Source organism: Macaca mulatta, chromosome 8 (assembly GCF_049350105.2).
Source record: "Macaca mulatta isolate MMU2019108-1 chromosome 8, T2T-MMU8v2.0, whole genome shotgun sequence".
In the NCBI taxonomy this organism is placed as follows: domain Eukaryota; kingdom Metazoa; phylum Chordata; class Mammalia; order Primates; family Cercopithecidae; genus Macaca; species Macaca mulatta.
Genome location: NC_133413.1, coordinates 128,792,596 through 128,805,750, shown reverse-complemented (window position 1 = coordinate 128,805,750; position 13,155 = coordinate 128,792,596). Strand labels below are relative to the sequence as shown.

Below are 13,155 nucleotides of genomic sequence, written 5' to 3'. Positions count from 1 at the left end.
GACAGCTCAATTTGAGAATTACTCTACATGTCTGATATACACGTTCTGTAATAATAGAATTATGAAAAGGGAAAGAAGGACTTCTAAGTGGCCTGGGCCTTCAAGCATAAGTCGAGAGTGAGCCCCAAATGTCAATAATCCTCTGTTCTAGAGAAAGTGAAGCAGAAAAGTTTGTCTATTTGCATATCATGTTGATGACTTTTGAAATTTGGCATGTAATAAATAGAATTTCCATTTTCTTTTTACCCCTCTATTGTTAGAAAGATTTCCCAGGGTCACCATCAGTATCCCATCCTTTCGGGTGCTCCTATCATAGTTTTCGAGAGAGGTATACCACTCTCTATAGGGTCTTGGGGTGACCTCTTTTCTTTAGTCTGCTTCCTGAAGACAGTGATGGTATTTTTTTTTTATTTTTTTATTTTTTTTTTATTTTTTATTTTTTTGAGAATGCAGCCTTGCTCTGTGGCCAGGCTGGAGTGCAGTGGTGCAATCTCTGCTCACCGCAAGTGAGCTCTGCCTCCCAAGTTCAAGCAATTCTCCTGTCTCAGCCTCCCGAGTAGCTGGGACTACAGGCACGCACCACCACGCGTGCCACCAAAAAAAATACATGCTAATTTTTTTGCATGTATTTTAGTAGAGACGGGGTTTCACCATTTTGGCCAGGATGGTCTCGATCTCCTGACCTCGTGATCCGCCCACCTCGACCTCCCAAAGTGTTGGGATTACAGGCGTGAGCCATCGCGCCTGGCTGGCAGTACTTTTTATCGTGCTTACCGCTGTGAGTAGTTACTCAGCACAACATGGGGAGAGAGGGTGTCATATTATTTCCATTTTGCCAGTGAAGAAAAGCAATCCAGAGAGGTAAATTATCATAACAATGACCACGTAGTTAATGACTGGCTAATCCAGCCCTGGGCATTCAACTCCAAACCCAAGACCTCTTTTTTAAAAAAAAAAAAAAAAAAAAAACCCAGAACTTTCCTAATTATCTCATGGTCTTCATGGCCATGGCTACAGAGTTTTATCACATTACTGTTTTTGTAGCTGTGTAATGCCTGCTGGTCTTACATTTCCAGGTAATTTTTAAGCTCCATGAAGGCAAGAGTACTGTTACCGTCTCTTCTATTGAATATATCTGAAGCTGTGACAGTACTTGTTAATTTTTCTACCTAAGAAATCCCTGATACTTTTAACATTTATCATTTAAAAGTTCAAGGAAATACAAATCCCTCAGTATTAGAAAAAGAATGTCAAAGTAGACTTAAAACTTTTTTGAGCAGTACTTTGGCTGTATGTACTGGCTCAAATTAATTCACATGTAGGAACCAGCATGCCCCAGTGCCTGTTCTCTTTGGCATGTGAACAGTATGCTTATGTGTTTGGTTGTTATGACCACGAAGTAGAATATTGAGGGGCAAGAAGATGCTTGTTAATAGATACTTTACATGCTTCTTGGCAATTAATTTTAAAAGATACCACATGCCCAGTGGGTTTCTCACCACCTAGTGACACTTAATAGAGAATCCCAAACCAGTGTGTACAAATGCTGACAAATAAAAGTACCAAGAGGTTTGCTCTACCTATCAAAAACAGAAAAGACCTTGAAGGTTGTTTATTTTATCATAAATCTTCCCTTATAGTCTCTATTATGTTGGTACTAGACTTCCTTGCTTGAAAAAATCTGCTCGGAGGTACAAGGCAAGTAATTACTGAGTCTTCCCAGGGACTAAGACAAAATTCCCAAACAAAATGTTTTAGGGTTTTTAAAAATTAATTTTTGGATGGGATGTGGTAATTACATGTACTAACAAACACTGTAGAATATTTAACCTTTAACTTACTGTTTGTGAGCTGTGTATTCCTTCTTGGAGAGCTAAAAGCAATGCAGGGTCACATTTTCTGTTTGAAAAGCACTATAATATATTTCTTTCTGAATTTATATTTCAGGTGGGAATTAATGTTATTCCAATTTTCTCCTATTAACATCAGCACCTGAATATATTCAGTCAAAATAATAGATTGTCTAAAATAGTCTTTTTACCCAAGACAGGTAAAAAAAAAAATCAATATACAGTTCCCATCAGTACGGTAAATTACAGTAACCGCAGTGCAAATTTCCATTAACCCTTCTCTTCCTTGGCCTAGAGAAGGGGCCTTCAATTAACTGCTAATCATCTAAATGTAACCAAGTGAGTGACCAGGCTTGACGGTGGGCTGTGCTCTCAGGTAGAAGTGAGAGGAGACTTATTGGTCTTGGAAGGTTTTGTGTGTATTCTTGCCAGGAAATGAGGCAATGTGTTGGCTGACCTTTGAATCCTCGCTAGCTCTGGTATTGGGTGATTCGTAGTCACCTTCAGGAAATCAGACTTTGGGATGGGGGTTACTTAAGAAGCTGGATTTGCAATGCATCTCTAGGTTATGAAAAATGAAGGGCTAGCTCAGTCTTGGTGTTGGTTGGCTATTGATTTAGAATAGGCTGCACAGAATGGAATCACAGAACTTGGAGTCCATTCCTAAAGTCAGTCAAAACCCTGCGAACAAGGCTGCCTGAATTCCTTTGCACTGAAAGTTGGAGGGACATGGAAGAAGGAGGGTTAAAAGTTAAATTTGGGCCAGGCACGGTGGCTCATGCCTGTAATCCCAGCACTTTGGGAGGCCAAGGCAGGCAGATCATGAGGTCAGGAGATGGAGACCATCCTGGCTAACACGGTGAAACCCTGTCTCTACTAAAAAATTTAAAAAAAAATTATCTGGGCGTGGTGGCGGGCACCCATTGTCCCAGCTACTCGGGAGGCTGAGGCAGGAGAATGGCATGAACCCAGAAGGCAGAGCTTGCAGTGAGCTGAGATTGTGCCACTGCACTCCAGCCTGGGTGACAGAGTGAGACTCTGTCTCAAAAAAAAAAAAGTTAAATTTGAAATAGCAACTTGTAAGCCAACTATGACCCATATATACGTAATTTGTTTGGCTCTCATAGTATGGAAAAAATTAGCCAATTTTAAATTGGAAGATTTCATAGAACTTCTGGATTTTCACTTGTACCTAACTTAAAAGAAGTAGCAATACTTAGCTTGTGTTCTAGCATAGCAAGAATGGATTGGAATTGCCCATTTTAGGGGAAAAAAATTGTCCAGTCCACTACCGTCTATCTTTTCTATTTTTTTTTTCTTTTTTGAGTTGGAGTCTTGCTCTGTCACCCAGGTTAGAGTGCAGTGGCATGATCTCAGCTCACTATTACCTCCTCCTCCCGGGTTCAAGTGATTCTCCTGCCTCAGCTTCCCCAGTAGCTGGAACTACAGTTGTGTACCACCATGTCTGGCTATTTTTTTTCTTTTTTCTTTTTTTATATTTTTAGTAGAGACAGGATTTCACCACATTGGCCAGACTGGCCTCAAACTCCTGACCGCAGGTGATCTGCCCGCCTCAGCCTCCCAAAGTGCTAGAATTACAGGCATAGGCCACCGCACCCGGCTTCAGTCTACCTTTTCTTAGTCATCCCTTAGAGCAGTTCTCTTTACACAATTATATTTCCTTACAAGAGCATCTGAGTTTATAACCTCTGGTATAATTTGATAAGGAGGTTGCCCTGATGCATCAAGCACACGTAAATATGCAGTCAGATTAAGGTACACTTCAAATAATTTGTAAGAAATTCTAACTAAAATACATTTACCGATGATTAACTTTTTGAGAACCAATTACTATAAGTTCATATCATTCTTACCCACTTATACCATGATAGACTTTTGTGAAATGGGGAGAGGGATGGCAGTACTGTAACTTAACTGAGAATCCCTCATAAACTAGGATGTTTAAGTCAAGATTCTCTTGGTGCAAGTGGTACAAATGAGCTCAACTAGCTTATCCCCATCCGCTGCCATATATTGACTTACATAACCAAGAGTGCAGGGGTATCTGACTTCAGGCCAGACTGTATTTGAGAAACCAAATAATGTTCTTTCTCTCTTTTTCTCTGCCTTTCTCCTCTCACCCCACTTTTCTCTTTCCCAGCTCTGGTCTCTCTGTTGGCTTAATTCTCTAGGAAATTTCCTCCATAGGGTGGTAAAGACATCCATTAACAGCAAGGCTAGCATTATATTGTCCCTTGGGACATAGTTGAAGAAAGAAAGAATTTTCTTCTTAGTGGCCATAACGATCCCAGCAAAGAAATGTATACATTCTGGTCTGGGTCACATACCCAGGAATAATTTAACAAGTATCTTTTTGCTGCCTACATTGAGTAAGACTCTTGCGAGATGCTTGAGAACCTCAAGGAAGCCCTGCTTTCATGGAGCTTACTTACATTATGGGAAGGGGTGGGAGTGAATCCAAAGATAAACATAAAAAGCAAGAAAATTATATAGTATTTTAGAAGTAAAAAGTACTACAAGGACATTGCTTTTAACTGTTAAAAACCCCACCGGGTGAGAAAAAGCAGCTCTCAAAAGACAAAAGAGAGCTGCTTTTATCAGGAATAAGCAGAATAAGCAGAGATGTAGTATAGGCAAAAATAAAGTGTGTATAATATTAGTTCTACAAATTAGTTTTACTGTTGGGAATATCATCACTTGTATCTCACGTCTGCAGCTTTGGAAGGTAAAAATAAAGGAAGAGACTAACACCAAGCATGAAATGGCAAGTATAGCCCTGCAATAACTCCTTGCTGCATGTTTCACACACAGCCATATAGAGCTTCTGTTTCTTTGGTCTCCGTCTTTGCCTGTGCTGTTTCCTGTGCCTTGAATGCCCTTCATCTTGATTTTTTGTTTTTGTTGAAGGTCCCCAGATGAGTTAAATGCCCCTCTTATGGGATTGCAAAGAACCTATGTTTGTCCCTCTGGCAGGGAAATTATCTTGTTTATCCTTGTCTACTAGTTTCCAGGAGTAGAGCAGGTTCAGTCCATGGTACGCATACAAACAGTCTATGAATCTGTTTGATGGCTGCTTTCAGAGACCCATCATTTCCCTGTCATTCTCCACCAAGTGAACCATTACGCCTTTGTGCATAGTGATGCCATGACAATGTTCCCACAGCTTGCATTTAAGCCCTCAGAGATGAAGACGTTTTCCTGACCCTCAGCCTCTCATTTGCTCATGAGTTCTGTTCCCTATGCAAGAAGTGGCCTTGAGGAGCACGTAGGTTTGTGTAAAGAATCTCTGGGTGGCAGTTTAGGGAGGTGGTTGAGAGCATGGTTTCTGCCTATATTTGTATCCCAGAACTGCAGGTTAGTAGGTATAAGGCCTTTAGCTGTTTTATAGCTCTTAATAATAGATAATAGATAATAATAATAGATAATAATAGTACCTTTAGAAAACTGTTGAAAATGAGATAATCTATGTAAAGCTACTAGGATAGTATTTAACAGAGTAACTGCACCATAGGCATTTGGTATTATTATTACAGTTATGAGGAGGAGGAGGAGGAAGAGTAAGAAGAGGTGGTGGCCAGTCAAGGAACAGTAGTATCCAAATTGTGTTATTGTGGTTCCAAGTTGCAAAAGTCCTGTGTATGTATTATTTCACTTGACTCTCATGGTCGTTCTATGAGATAGTGTAGTTTTCATCCCCATTGTAGAGTTGAGTAAATTAAGACTCAGATTGTGCTTTCCTAGGCATTTATCTACACCTTTTAGCTGTGATCCCATGCTTTCGTGATTTTGCCTCTTTGTTTCTTTGTTCCCAAAATTCCAATTTTGGAGTAATGGCATGATTGGAGAAACACCAATTTGGTCTATGGGACCCTGCTTGTATGCCCCGTGCCTGTTACCCTGGCCCAGCCAGGACTGGGGTGGAGCCAGAGGCATTTGCATAGTGCATGACCCAGGCCTTTACCTGAGAGCAGTTTGGGAGCTAACCCAGTGCACAAAGGGCCATTTATTTGGGGAACTGTCCAGTGATCTATTTCTGGCAGAAAAGAGGCCTTATAATTCATCCTATTCTGGGAAAAGTGGCACCCCCCCAACCACATGCAGTGGCACTGAGATTTCCCAATAGAACAGGGTCTGAAGCCACTCTTGGCTCACCTCCACCTTCCCCTGTCATTTCCAATCATGTCTTATGACATGCAGTCATTTATCTTGAAAAGTTGTGCCAGGCTGTCTGTTGCAATTTTCTGAGCAGAAGATGAAGGGCACCTGGAATAGAGACCAGCGACCAGGCTGGCCTTGAAAGTCAGAGACATGATCTAGACCTAAGTCTCTACCTCATCTTCTTAGGCAGGAAGGACACTTTCTCTGTGCCTCACTTCTCCATGTGGAGCACAATGAATCCTGTGCGGTAGTCAGAAACTCAAATGTCCCTTTCAGCTATGATAGGCTGAATAATATCCACCCAACAGCATCAGGTCCTAATCCCTGAAACCTGAAAATGTTACAAGGACAAAGGGTCTTTGCAGATGTATTAAGTTGAGGATCTTCACAAGGGAAGATTATCCCCGGTTATTCAGATGGGCCCCAAATCCAATCCCAAGTGCCCTTGTAAGACAAAGGCAGAGTGAGATTATACACACACAAGAGGAGAAGGTGATAGAATGGAGGCAGAGATTTGTGGCCACGTGCAAAGGGGTGCTGGCAGCTGGCAGAAACAGGCATATCAGAGAATGTATTGTGCCCTACAGGAGTGTGGGCCCTTCCGACACATTGATGTTAGCCCAATGGAACAGATGCTGAACTGACTTCCAGAACTCTGAGGACTAGATTTCTATTGTTTAAAGTGCCTGTGTTTGTGATAGTTTGTTATGGCAACCATAGGAAATGAATACACTGCGCTGTGACTCAATTATCCCTCACCTTTCCTTGCTGCTCATCTGCTCAGCAAGGGTTTGTAGTCTCAGTTGGTGTGTGTTCAAAAATAGAAAAAGGCTCTCGTCTTTCTTTAGGCCTCATTTAGTCTCCTGTTCTCTATTGCTTTCAATTGGCATGTATGTGTTTCTGTGGTCACCACAACAAAATGGAGCATCTTCCCTCTATTTGTTCAGTTTCTTGTTGTTTTACCAGACAGCTTCTAATCAAGTCTTTTACATCTTTTCTGATATAAGTAATTTAATAGTCTTGAGAGCATCAAGTGGTAAAGAAGATAACCTTTATGTTAATTTAACAGCACTAAGGATATGTACTCAATAAATACTTATGAGCACTACTGTATGCCAGCACACAGGCAGCACTAGGGAATCCCGGGGGTAGCAGGGCACCTGACAGGAGAGACCCCCCTCAGAATGATAGGGTTCTCCAGAGAAAACCAAGAGGGTATATACACAGTATGAGCATATGTATACACATATATACATATACATGTATCTACAGCAGGAGATTTATTTAAGAAATTGGCCTATTTAATTATGGAGGCTGGCAAATCCAGAATCTGCAGAACCAGTGTCCCAGTTGGAGTTGAAAGGCCAGAAGCTGCTGTAGAACCAGGAAGAGCTAACATCCTAGTTTGAGTCCAAAGGCTGGCAGGCTGCTATAAAATTAAGAACCAACGTCCCAGTGCAAAGACCATCAGGCAGGAGAATTCTCTCTTCGTCTAGGAAGGGTCAGCATTTTGTTCTACTCAGGCCTTCAACTGCTTAGATGAGGCCCACCCACATTATGGAGGGCAGCCTGCATTATCCACTTCACCAACTGAAATGTTAATCCGATCCCCAAACACCCAGAATAATGTTTGACTAAGTACCTGGGTACTTCATAACCAAGTCAAGCTGGCTTACAAAAATAACTGTCACACTTGCTCTTGTGTTGCTGGCATTCTAGTGGAACACACACAGTCATGTTTTTCTATGTATGCTCAAGCTTCCAATTGCAGCAAAACTCTAATTTTCCAAGATTGCTAGCAGAGTACCATGTTCCTGCTGCGGGAACATCCTCACTGAATATTCCCTGGCCCAAGCCTCTACAAGGAGTTCTGGGGAATGTTTTTAGCTCTGAGGGCACCTAATAAGGTTAAACAATACAGAGCTGGGTTGTAAGAGGTCCCTCTGTTAAGTTCCGCCAGGATATGCCTATGCTTACGTTACCCCCAGTCAACTCAGAGCTTTGGGGTTCGAGGAGAGTATTGAAGGAATAAGAGCATTCAAGAAAAGAAGAATATTTTAATTGTTTTTCTTTGTTTAATACTGTCGTGTTTATTCTTCTCCATATCCCAAGTGCTCTCTAAAGAAAAAAATAGCAGTAATACTGCCAGGATTTCCTCCTTCCAATGCATCCTCTCTTGAGCAGTGACTCAATTCTTGCTCGGAAATGGTGCCCCCAGACATTGGTGGCTCAGGTTGAAAATGTGAGTCATCTCTGATGTCTGTCTTTCCCTCAGACCCCACTTCTGGGCATTGTAAAGCTGTTAAAAATATATCCAGAATTTACTATTTCTTATTACTTCTTCCCCACCACCCCAGTACAAAGACATTGTTACCTCCTGTTTAGATCATTTTGGTAGTCCACAGACTCCTCCTTGCTCCTACACATGCCTCTGCCCCGAATCCATTCTCCACATAGTGACCAGAGGGATTCTTTTTAATACCTGATATCATGCCCAAGTTACCCTTGCTCAGAACTTTTCATATTCAGAAGAATAAAATCCAGAGTCCTCTCCAGGGCTTCCGAGGCCCTGTTTGATCTGACCCTGTCTTCTCTGAGACCTCATTTCTGACCATTCTCTTATCTCACCTGCTCTGCCCTAGTGACACTAGTCTCCCTGTCATTCCTCTACTTGCGTTGACACTTCTATTCCCTCATTCTCCTTTCTGGTTCCAGCCTCATCCCTTCAGAGAGACCTTTCCTATCCTAACCACCCCAACTACGATAGCCCCATATTTTTAATAGGGGTCCCTGTCTGCCCCTTCATTCTGCTTTCTCTTCAGAGCACTTACGACTATCTGGGATCATACATCTATCTCTAGATCTAAATCTAGTCGGTTTATTTGTATGTCACCTTCCTCCTACGCTAAATGGTGAGCTCCCTGCAGGCAGAAGACACTACTCATCTCCATATCCACAGCACCCCGAATAGTGGCAGGCACGTAATGGTGATCAATAAATACTTGTTAAAGGAAAAGAGTAAAAAGCGGGGAGTAAGAGCAAGTGAAAAACTTTAAGCTTCTTCTAACCCCAAGGGTCTGTGAGTTGGTAAAGGGCCCACCAGCCCAAGTCACCTAATTACTGTTATAACAAGTTTGATTGTATCAGGCAATTCAGTTGGTGCTTCTTGTTTGAGATTGAGTTGATTTTTCACTCCTTGGCCCTTCTCTGTATTGTCAGAGGACTGCAGAGCAAGGTGACCAAGAGACCCCTGTGAGCAGAGGCAGGGAATGTTCAAGTTGGGACGGTACTCCTGTGTTGTCTGTCTACAATGGCAGCCCCCCTCTTCATTCATGTGGCAACTTTAAAAAATATATGCCGGGCGCGGTGGCTCAAGCCTGTAATCCCAGCACTTTGGGAGGCTGAGATGGGCGGATCACAAGGTCAGGAGATCGAGACCATCCTGGCTAACACGGTGAAACCCCGTCTCTACTAAAAAATACAAAAAACTAGCCGGGCAAGGTGGCGGGTGCCTGTGGTCCCAGCTACTCCGGAGGCTGAGGCAGGAGAATGGCGGGAACCCGGGAGGCGGAGCTTGCAGTGAGCTGAGATCCGGCCACTGCACTCCAGCCTGGGCGACAGAGCCACTCAGTCTCAAAAAAAAAAAAAAAAAAAAATATATATATATATATATATTTGCTCTATCAGTAGGTTTTGTCTAACTCTTGCTTCCTCCTTCAGTCCTAGCATTTCTTAGCATTCATCACATACTCATAGACGTTTGCCATGAGTTACCTTCCTTGTCAGCCTGAAGGCTTCAAAAGTGACTCTGTCTGCTGTGTTCATCGCTGTATCCAGGGGGAGTCACAAAGTAACAGAGGCATAGTGAGTGCTCAATAAGTGTTTGTTGAACTAACAATTGAATTTTATGATAAACAACAAAAATTAACATAAATGATAAAATAATTTGATGATTGCTTACTTACCACTTTCTTGATACCTCATCAAAATAGTACCTCACTTATTTGGACATTTGTTTATTTTGTATTCATCAGGAGGTGGTGGACTAGGAGATTGATGGGATATTTACTCCTAGAAATAATTTAATTATTACAGAAATTTTCCAGAACCATCAATCCATAGAAACCATCCAAAGAAGACCATGAATCAGATTTTGTTAATAAGATTTTTGGTGTACAGATCATGCTCTTCTCTAGAAGTGATTCTATCAGGAAATTTTAAAAGAAATTTTATCCTTAATCTTTCTTGAAAACTAACCCTTTCATTATCCTACCAAGGAAGATAAAGCACGACTGAATGTAGAGTGGGGAAAATTAGGACGAGCGCTCATGTTTTAGATATTCTTTAACTTCTCAATTTCTCTTCCAACAGAGTAGAAATAATTCTCAGGATTTGGATTAAATAATTTGAACAGTTGGACATTTAATATGTGAAATGTTCATAAGCATGATTGTTTGTATCACACAGTCAGAAAATGAATAGACTTCTATAACTGACAGAATTTTCTGACTCGTATATTTAAACCCAATGCAATTAACCCACCAAAGTAGAAATAACATTCTAGTAGGGCTATGTATCTTTACTTTGACCAATCAGATGCATTTATGAAAAGGCTGGGACTACAGGTTTACAGGAAGGCATCAAACAAAGGAAAGTTGAGCTGTATGCGCTGGAATAAAACCCTGCCTCTGATGCCTTAACACTGTGTTCTAACGATGGCCCAGCCAGCTTAAGACAAAAGCAGCCGCGTGTCTTATCAGTGCCTCGGCAGCTCTTGCTAGGAAATGCCACAGCTTGCGAAACCACAGCCCAAATAATTGGGAACAGAAATGAGGGAGGGTGATCTACATTTTTATGTTGGGAAGGATTAAGATCATCAGAGCTTCAGGGAGTGTTTTATGCAGTATTTGTAAGTTTATGACATGTATAAAGATGTAGATGTCTGTTATTTGGAGGCCAATTATCCATATAAATGATATTTAAGCCCTATTCTTTGTTTTCTGAGTGAAACTTCTGGACTAAGGTCTGACAGTGAGCACAGCATTGGACTGCAGGGCTGTCCTGGAAGCCCGGCACTCAGGCTCACCTCTCCTTAGCACTCCTCTGCTTTTTACCTTTGTGTGTGCCAGCAACCAGAAATGGGGAAAGGAAAGGAAATCTAAAGCCATCTGTTTGACTTCTTAAAAACATGTAAATTCCAGTCACAAGGCCAACTGCTGCTATAACAGATTATCACAAACTCCCATGGCTTAAAACAACACAAATTTATTGTCTTACACTTACAGGGATCAGAAGTCCAAAAATGGGTCTCATAAGGCTAAACTCAGCATGTTAGTGGAGCTGTTTTCCAGAGGGTGTGGGAGATAACTCATTTCCTTGCCTTTTCCAGCTTTTAGAGGCTGCCTGAATTCCTTGGCTCTTGGCCACTTCACTTTGACCTCTGCTTCCATTGTCACATCTTTCTCTGGCTCTCCCATCTCCCTCTTTCACTTCTAAGGACCCTTGTGATTAGATTGGACTCACCTGGATAATGAAGGTACTCTCCCATCTCAAGATCCTCCTTACCTTAATCACATTTGCAAAGTCCCTTTTGTCATGTAAGGTAAGAAATTAACAGGTTCCAGAGATAAGAACAAGGACATCTTTAGGGGCCCATTAATCCACCAGCCACAGAATGCAATGGAAATTACTGGAGTCCAATTTTGTCCTTTCCTTCCTTTTCTCATGACCACCACCATCTGCCTGGTGTTGCCAAGCCTGAGCTGTAGTTATGTAGGATTCCTCTCACAAATGCAGGTTCCACTGAAGCTTCAGACCTCCACCCCCAACCACTGCAAACATGCACACGTCGAAGAACTCACTTTCTGTCTAGCCTTTTGTCCAGGGCCACATCTATATTAGCATAATTCTCACTAGTGCTGCTTATTAAGCATCTCACTTTTGGGCACATGTTGGGAGTACAACTAGTGGCCCTTTTGTGGGTGGAAATGTTCATGCAACTAGTTCTGGCCAATGATATATAAATGACTCTAAGCTGAGCATTTCATTGATAGCATGAAGATCTTCTAGAACCTTCTCTCCTCCCTCTTGTTACATTGATCAGCAGTGTTCAAGATGGGTAGACTTGTAGTTTGGCATGCAGAATAAACTGGAAGTAAAGTTTGTTGTAGCCACTGATATGTTGGAATTGTTTTTACAACAGCATATAAACTAACTTATCCTGACTGATGCACTTAGCAAAGGTTAAAAGGAAGGAAACTAGAAGCATAAACAACACAAACTGCTGCTAACTGGTTTTCTCCATTCACCTGTCTCCTCGTGAGATGTATATGATAATATACCTGAAGACATCATTCATCACATGTAGTTGACTCTATCTCTTCTTCATCTGTAGAAATGAGAAAAGATCTGCAGATGTGATGAGTAAGAATGTTGGAGAAGAGTAGAGGTGGTGCTATGGGCATTTAGCAATGATCACTCTTTATTTCTTGCAGTAAACCCTCAAAATGGAAATATACTTATTTTAGGGCAAGCACAGAGTGGAGGAGAATTTGATGGAAATCACAGTAGGAAGAGAAGTATACAGGGAAAGAAAGATTGAAGAGAGGCCATGCCAGCTGACCATAGCCCAGGGTGTCTGCACATTGTAGGCATTCACACCTTGAGGTGCCTTGTTTTTCAACTCTTTGGATACTCTTTTACCCTGCTCTTCTCCCTCTCAGCCCTGCTAGAACCCTTGCATTAGGCCAGTAATTGGGATTAAGGCATAGCTCCCACCAGCTAGAGATGGAACCTCCAGCCCATCAGGGGTACAGCAGGAGTGTCAATTGCCTGCAGATTAAAACTGGACTCTAAATGCATGTTTCACAGAAATGTTATTATACCCTGTGTTACACATTACTAGAGTTAATATATGTACCACTGTTAGAGCATCCAGTTCTTCAGCTGGGTTGTAAGTGAGTTGTCAGTGACTTGGGCTCCTGTGGGCCAGCCTGAGAATCCATCCCCCGATGAAGAGCATTGTTTCTATGGAAACCTGCAATTTGTGACCCAAATATCCAGGTTAAGGTTTTCCTATTTTATCTAACTGAGTGTATGAGTCACACATTCTAACTGAATGTGTGAG

The 13,155-nt window shown here is 41.8% G+C and overlaps 1 protein-coding gene across 9 annotated transcripts in view; it reads left to right on the top strand.

Moving 5' to 3' along the window:
- SAMD12 (sterile alpha motif domain containing 12) overlaps positions 1–13,155 on the top strand; it is a 467,280-nt gene that overhangs the window by 221,122 nt on the left and 233,003 nt on the right. The window lies entirely within an intron of this gene.